Below are 8270 nucleotides of genomic sequence, written 5' to 3' on the forward strand. Positions count from 1 at the left end.
GGCATGTTCTCAGCAGCCCTGTAGCAGGCGGGGTGCTGGGCAGGGCGGTGGGCTCCGGCCGCGGGGGCTGACAGCCCTGAGCTGCGCCCTGCTGGGGCGCGGCAGCCGCCTCCCGCCCGCCCGGCTCTGCTGTCGGCGTGGAAAGTCTCCCAGTAACACCTGGTTGGTTTGCAGCTGCACTGCGGCTTCCCAAACTATTGTAAACTTCACCCGTTGCAGATTTTCTCGTAGGTTTTTTTGTCTAGTTGCCTCTAGGAAGGGAGGCAGTTACCTGAAACGTGAACTAAATATTTCCTGTCTGTATTCAGCGTGTAGAAATCCCCTCCTTAACCCTTTGCCGTGACGCTGGACGACGTTAACTCGTGTGCCGATGTCCTCTGTGTTCTCAGCGATAGCCAACTCATCCCTTCAGAAATAAAACTCCCTGCACAGGAGACAAGATTTCTCTTTAGCAGCTTTTACTTTTCGCCCGTAGCTTCTGTAAAGTTGTTTTGCTTAGCGCAAGCAGCACTTGGCTGGCCGAAGGTTGGAGCCTGCCCAGACAGGGTTGGTGCAACCTTGCGTGCTGCTTCTTGCAAAACCTCCCTTTGCCTTGTGCAGCTTTGCCCCCGCCGCTCCTTCCCCCGGATCAACCTTCCCAGCCCGCTCTGTGTGTGGGTTGCATGGGGATTCACCCCACATGATCCAAACCCATCAGCCTCGGAGGCTTTTATACTCCTGCAGACTCCCCGTGCTAAAATCCAGGTTTAAGGAGCTCCAGCTGGAAATGGTGGATTGACCTTCCACCGATTTTAAATGAACCGAGTCAGAAGACACTCGGTGAGTGTCTTAGTTACAGCATTATCTTCCTCACTCATTAACAGCCCCGGGAAGGTATTTACTGGAGGCGAGGACTCGGCATTGCCAGGACACCTTCAGCACTTTGCCCTGCGGTTGCAGAGCCTGGTCCTTTGGTTTTCTCTTCTCCAGAGCAAATACAGGAGAGCAGCCAGTGTGCGAGGTCTGGGAAAGGAGCAGCAGCAGAATGGGGGTGCATGTGTCAGTGCAGTACTGGGGTGCACTTAACTAACCAAGAAGGTGTATAAAAAGTGCTAAATTGGACGCTGACCTTTGGTGATGTTGTATGAGCTGGTGAAGGTCGTATGCTTTCGGGACCTCTCAAACGTTGGGATTCTTGTGGCTTTGCAAAGCAGGAATAGTCTTAAAAGAATTATTCCCTTAGCTTGGCCCAAAGATTGTTTCCATGGCAATAAACACACATACACACCCCACTCCTTTGTCTAAGTTATTCATTAGTCTTATTTGTCACACACCGTGAAAACAAAATCATAGGGTAAAATGCAAAGAGATTTTAAGATAATGAAAGGTTATTGCCTTCCGCTGTTCCTCTTTGTGTGCAGAGGGAGCGTGCGACCGGAGCCAGCCGCGCCGAGAAATTTCCATTGCAAATGAGATCAAAATCCCACCAATGCTTTTGCATTCTTTGGCGGATGTAAAAGATCAAGCAGAATACATCCCTCTGCTCTCATGTAAGAAGCTCTTGCAGTGCCATACAGGAGGTATCATTAAATAAATTTAATAAAAAATTGACAGTTTCCGTCATTAAAATGCGATAGTGAAAATAAGGGGTCTGGGTAAAACTTCAAGGTCCTGTCCTGCCTGCCCCACGGCAGTGTGGCACGTTGACTGTCCCAGCTTCTTTTAAGTGCTGTTACGAGTCTGTCCAAAAGCAAATAGTGTCCTCAAAGTTTATTGTAAAGAAATATCACAGGTGCTCTTGTTCCAGCCCTGGAGAAGGGATTTCAGCAGAGGCCCCGTCTACTCTAATGCATTTAAATAGAGCTTAAAAGATGCGCTTCGCGTGCTAGAGTAAAAAAATTTACATTGCAATTATTATCTTGTTCCAGATTAGCTGCTGTGCCCTGCCTGCAAAATCCTTTCTTTCCGCCAGCCCAATATCAAGCTCAGTTATTCTCCTTTCAGCCTCCTCCTGCACTGGGCTCTAAGCTGATGATTCATGTATTAATATGTGGTTATTAGATGACTCCTCTACCTCCACTGCTGCTATCTGTCTCTGGCAATGGAAGGAGGAAATGAATTCTTAAAACCTCAGGAACAAATAGTCCAGGCACGGAGATCAATCCTGCTCCCGCTGACGTCAGTGGAAACATTTCCATCGGCTTCAATAGGGGCAGAATTAGTCCTATATATCAGATATTAACTTGATTTATAACCTCGCAAAACTCCGTGTAGCTGAAGGGAGAAAGCTGTATCTATTAAAAATAACTCGTGGGAATTAAGTGACTGTCAAAGTTATTTCTCTTTAGGGGGGGAAAAAACAACTGTTGGGGCTGTTGGTTGTGAACAGGGGGCTGCCTGTGATGTGGGGAGCATCCCAGCCCCTCTCAGCTGCTGCCTGTGCCGAGACCCCCCAGCTCTGCATGTGGGGCTGTAATGAGTTACTGCTCTTTAATTAACAACTCTGTCTCATCCATCTCCCTCCTCAAAAGCCAGGCGGGAGGGCAGCAGGGAATAGCATGGCTGCTGATGGCCTCTCGCTCCCCCCTGCCACGGGACGGTCCCCCACCCTCCTCTCTTCAGGGAATCCCGCTTTCAAAGCAGTTTTTACTGCCTTAAAAATACTTTATTTAATTCCATATTTACCACTGTGGCCACACCCAGTGCATTGAAGCAGCCACGCTAGGCATTAGCAAAGCAAAGCCTCAAATATCCTCTGCTTATCACGGGACAAACGCTCCCTGGGCTTGTCACCCCCCCCATCCTGGTGGCAATGGGGATGGAAATGGCAGCAGAGGGGGCACAAAAAAGCCCCAGTGCCCTTCCAAACCCGCCCCCCCCAGCACTACCCACCTGGCCGCGAACAACCCAGGATGGAGCCTGTATCAGCCCCTCCAACTGCGCCCAAGGAGCACCAACATCTAGGTGCTGCCACCTTAATTTGCAGGCCCCCCCCATCCTCCTACACCCCATGGCCCGTCCCTGGCACCTCCTGCTCCTCAGTCCCCAGCTCCACCAGTTTGGGACCAGTTGTGCTGGGGACAATGTCCCCTCCCCGTGCAAAATTTCACACCCAAACTCCCAGCTCTGGAGTGTCACCCTGCCCCGACAGGTAGAGGGACCAGAAAGACCCAGAATTCACCATTGGTCCTTCATTTCTCTAATTAGAAGCCACCAGCTAATGAGATATCATCCAAGCAAAATATTAGGAGTTGCATAATAATTATATCAATGAAATCAACAACAATTTAACAGCAAAGGTTAATTACATTTATTTAAAAATCTGATAGACAAAATGATGCTCAAACAGTTGGGCAGACTAATTGAAAGCTAATGTTGCTCCTAAATTGAATTTCAAATGAATTTTACATCCATAGTTCATTTTGCTAATTTCATTCCCTGTATCCTGTAATTTGTTGGCAGTGATTGATTACTTAAGTGAATAATATCTATGTACCAGGACCACTTAGTAATAGAATATGCCAAGTGTGATCATACTGTTAATAAATATAGTTCTTTTAAGGTTTCCCTCTCTGTCTGGATTTCGGAGGGACGCGATGCTGGGGGAGCAAAGGGCTTTTGGCAGCTCTAAGCTCCTATTTTAGTTTCTTCTTAACAACAGGTTGCAAAACCCTTCCTGTGCCACCAGCAGCTGCCCCTCGCAGCCCTCCAGCAGTATCAGTACCCAGCATCTTTTCATCCCCTCTCAAACCCTCATTTTCATTTGTCAACAGATGAAAATTTACCTGCGGAGGGTTTGTCAGGGAATATTCTGCACGTGAGATTCTGTGCAGCACCTGCAGCCAGCCCTCTCCAACCTGAAATGCAGCGCCCAGCCCTGGCCTGGTGACCCCTACACACCCCTGGCACCCTGACACTGAGACGTGGTGGCCCGAGGCTCAACCACCCCTCAGGACCCCATCAGTGGGGGCCAAATGCAGCGGAGCCCCAGCAAGCACTGCCACCTCTTCTCGGCATCACTGAAGCATCCGCTGCTGCGAGATGAATGCAATTATATCTTAATAAAATTTTAATACAGGGAATTATGCACTTTGCATCCAACCAACAATTAGCTGTTGCTATGCTACAGCCAGAGTGTAATCACAATAATGAAGCCAGCCAAGGGAAGGCATTAATCAGGAGGTATATCATTAGCCAACCTCACCCCCTGCCTCCCCAGCTCCTGATTCAGAGCCTCCTGTTGCTTTCACATGAAAAACAACCCCAAAACAAAGTGAACCCCAGGTTTGGAGGGAGCGGCCCCTCTCTGGGCACCGTTTCCCATCCCAGCCATGACTGGGTTTGGCCAAGTAGCCAAAGCTGCCTGTACCCCACTGCTCCAGCGCTGAAACCCTGTGAGCAGTAGCAATTCCCCCTCCCCAACTTCCACATCTTTTGATCATTTATTCCTTGGATCCAAAGGAAACATCCGATGAACCGGAGATGTGGGGGAAAATGGCAGCTGACGGAGCTTCTGCGGATGGAAGGTGAAGAAATTCATTAATTTTTCATCGCCGTAGCTGGGACGTGAGCAGCTCAGTATTCATCATGTCAGCAGTGACCTTGATGCTGCCTCCAGCCCCCCTTGGAGAGCGTTTCCCCACCATCTGCTGAGCAACCGCCTGCCCTCCTGCCCACCAGTGATGGAAAACATCCCGGGGTGGGAGCAAGTGCAGGCAGGCGGGTACCACTGAGCAGGCAGGGAGCAGGCAGCTGAAAGCCTGCAAGGTGCTTGCACACTCCAGGGCAGCCAAACTACCTCCTGCAATGTGCACCCCTCCGGCACGTTGCAAGCCCCGAAACAAGAGAAGCAACCAAATTCCTCCCGATGAACCACACACCCAACTGCAAGAGGCTGGCGGTGTGCGTGCCGGCGGGCAGCTTGCCACCTGCAGAGTGGCCCCACTGAACACCTCGGTGTCCCCAAACACCAATGCCTTCCTCTAAAGGGAAACGAAAAATCAAAGCCCACCTGGCTTGTGAGACCCTCCTACCCTTCGAAAGCATGGCTGCATGCTTCCCATCACGATGGCATCCTCCTTTCTTGGGTGTTTTGCACGATTTTCCCCCCAGTCCCTCTGCTTTTGGATGCCCTGGTGCCACAATGCTCAAAACGAGCTAAATTTCCTTTATTTTTTATTTTGGACATGCTGTAAGCATCAGAGCGCATCGGAACCCTGCAATTCAGCGGGGATGCGGAATGAAAATGATTATCAGCAGACACATAATGATTCATTCTGTTTATAATTGCTTCAAAATGTAGGGAGAGCGGGGAGATGTAATTAACTCTTCTTTATGATTGAGATGAGTGTGTTTTCCTCGGCCGCGTGACGCTGCCACATCCAGCCACAATTTTTTTCTGGCATCTTTGGCCACATGAATGCGTAAATGTATGCACAGGATTGGGAGCATGGTGGAAAGAGATCCCCAATACACCACAAGTCCCTGGGCAGTGCGGGTATTTATTTCCCTGTAAGCCCCGGGAGGCTGCATCTGTCCCGATTTCCCCTTGGTTGTGGCGAGCAGGATCTTACATCATCCCTTGATTGAAACAGCCCCTTAATTACAGCGATGCTGGTAAAAGGACACCTTGGCCCACAGCCCAGAGGATCAGCCCATGGGTCTGGGGTCACTTCCAGGCTCCATCTCACAGAGTGGGTCTCTAGCAAAGACCCTGTGGGAGTTTGATGTTTTCGGCCAAAGCTTGGAAGGGACACGGAGCCGCGATGGGGAGCGCAGAGCTGAGGAGGGTTTGCAGAGCAGGCGGAGGTGGGGAACACATCACAAGAGGGATGCAGTGGGATGAAGGGGAAAGGGGAGCCCCTCTCCCCTGCTGACGCTGCCGGAGGGGCTCAGTTCAGCGAGCTGCCTGACATTCCAATCCTGCTGCTCACTGGGGAGGCACGAAGCCCACATTAGTCAGGGTTAAAGAAAATGTGACACTGACTTTGGGATCTTCACCCCGTGCTGTGTGTTCATGGGGCGTCGAGAGTTTGCCACTGTCTCTCCATCCATCACATGTCAGCCCAGGACGTCACCCAGAGGGGATCATTACCCAGCTCATCTATCACACTGTCTGAAGGAGATTCAGCCACAGAATTTATGTCATGGCCCCATGTCAAACAATTTCTCCTTCCTGGCTCCAGATTTTACCGTATCGCCAGAGCCAATTGCGCAGCCTCGCATCAGCCACTGATTCAGGATCAGTGAGAAGGTCGGTGCTCCCTGTGCCGGCAGCACAGGGGGGGAGCGGATGGACACCATGGCCCAGGGGGTCCCGCTGTCACCCCAACAAACCCCCCAGCCCCCTGCAGCTTGTCTGCCCCATTGCCTCATGCAGGAGGGGCTGTGGCAGGGCCTCACTGGTGTTGCAAGTAACACAAGAGTGGGAATGTGCGTGTCCCAGTTTCGGGGGTTTCTGCCTCACTCAGGCCGTGCCTGGAGAAGGCAGTGGAGAGGCAGCTCCCAGCACTGGGGACAAGAGGGCACCGTCCTGGGCCTCCTATGGTGCTGAGGCTTCCCACGGCCAGGGCAGGGCTTTTCCGGTTGAAACAAGTGCTCATGGGCAAACATAGAGGCAAAACGAGCACTGGATGCAATGATCCAGGATGGGGTTGGATGCTGTGGTGAGCCCAGGAAGGCAGCTGGGATCTGCTGCCCTGTAGCTGGTGGCTATGAGCAGTTGGTGCTGCAAATTGAGGCCTGTAACAATTAGTGATAAGAGTGTCCCATTATACCTTCTGTGGTCATGTGTATATCTGGAAGTCTCAAAGCAGGGAATATTAAGAAATTCTTTTACCAAACAACATTTAATTCTGTATTTAACAAGGCCTGAGTGATTAAAATGTACAGAGAAGATACCCTAACCTTGAGAACAGGTACACCCTGGGAGAAACGCTCAACCAAGGCAGATAAGAAAAAACAGTTTGGCCAGACAACAGAGTTGGGAAACATCTAAGAAGAAGAAATTGTCCTCAAAAGACTGTGTCCATAAAAGAGAAAAAGAAGTAGGGGGGTAACTCCCCAAACCCCCGTGTGTGCCTAGTGTAGTTTTGCAATGCCAGCACGATGTAAATGTAGTCGATGGGCAGAAAGATGGGGACTTCCTGGAAAATATATGAATATTGACATCTTTAAGGTATATAAAGGATGAACTTTTGGTTTAGCATGTGCACGTTAGGTGGAGTGATTCCCTGTGCATCCAGCGCTGTGATGCAGAACACCTGCCTTTGAAAACTTCAGACTGAGCCTGAGAGGGTTCTTTTGAGACCGAATTTACAGTACCACTTCGAGCATGAAATCCCGGCCAAAATGGCCCCAGCAAGGAGGAAGGAGGGAGCAGGAGGGAAGCAAAGTGGCAGATGGGTGAGTGCTGAAGGGCAAGGCAGCACTGCTCCATAGCCCAGGGCACACTGAGGGCCACACCAGTCCCACTCGCCTCCAGTGGCCACCCATCCTGCACAGTGTGATGGTCCAGCTACCGCGAGGTGCAGGATGTAGGATGCTCCCAGCACCATGAGCTCCCACCGCACCGAGGGGTGCAATCCTGCCCCTCGGCACGGCTGGGTGCTCAGCACCTTCCCGGGGCGCAGGTCCCAGGGTGTGGGTCCCCCGGCACCCCTGCTGCACCCTGTCGTGCTGGTACCGGGCCCCTCCTCCAGCTCTCGCTGAGGCTTCACTTTCCCCACAGGCACCTTTGCCACCAGCCGAGTGTGCCATCGACATTAATCTTTCCTTTTTAATATTTTTTTTTTCTCCCCACACAAAAGCACTCGTGTACGGCACAGGCAGGCCATAGAAGACCATGTAAATCAGCAAAAGCAGTGTCACACCAGCATTTTTGAACAGCGATGGGTCCCTGCTGCTCCCAGCCAAGCACGGGGGCACCCCGGGACCCCCATCCCACCAAGCCATCCCGAGGTGGGGGGACTGTTCTGAGCCCCCTCTCCACCTCTAAAACATCAACTTTCCTGGTGCAAAAAAGAGGCCAAAAGTCCTTCTGCGATGCAAAACGGGGCTGGGATGGAATGGGGACATGCTGCCAAATTATTTGTGTTTTCAGAAAAAGGTTTGGGGGCCTCCGGAGAGGAGCAGCTGGAGGTGCTGGGGCTCCCCCGCGGTGCGGGCCCGGTCAGGGGGGGCCGGGGAGGGCCAGGCCAGCTCAGCCCTGGCCCCGGCCGGCTGCCAGGCCCTGGTTGCCGAGTCTGCAGTGCCCTCCTGTGGGCACCGCTCCGCGGGTGCAGGGCCCGTCC

The sequence above is a fragment of the Athene cunicularia genome (genome assembly GCF_003259725.1).
Source record: "Athene cunicularia isolate RWA chromosome 10 unlocalized genomic scaffold, athCun1 chr10_part1, whole genome shotgun sequence".
NCBI classification, from domain to species: Eukaryota; Metazoa; Chordata; class Aves; order Strigiformes; family Strigidae; genus Athene; species Athene cunicularia.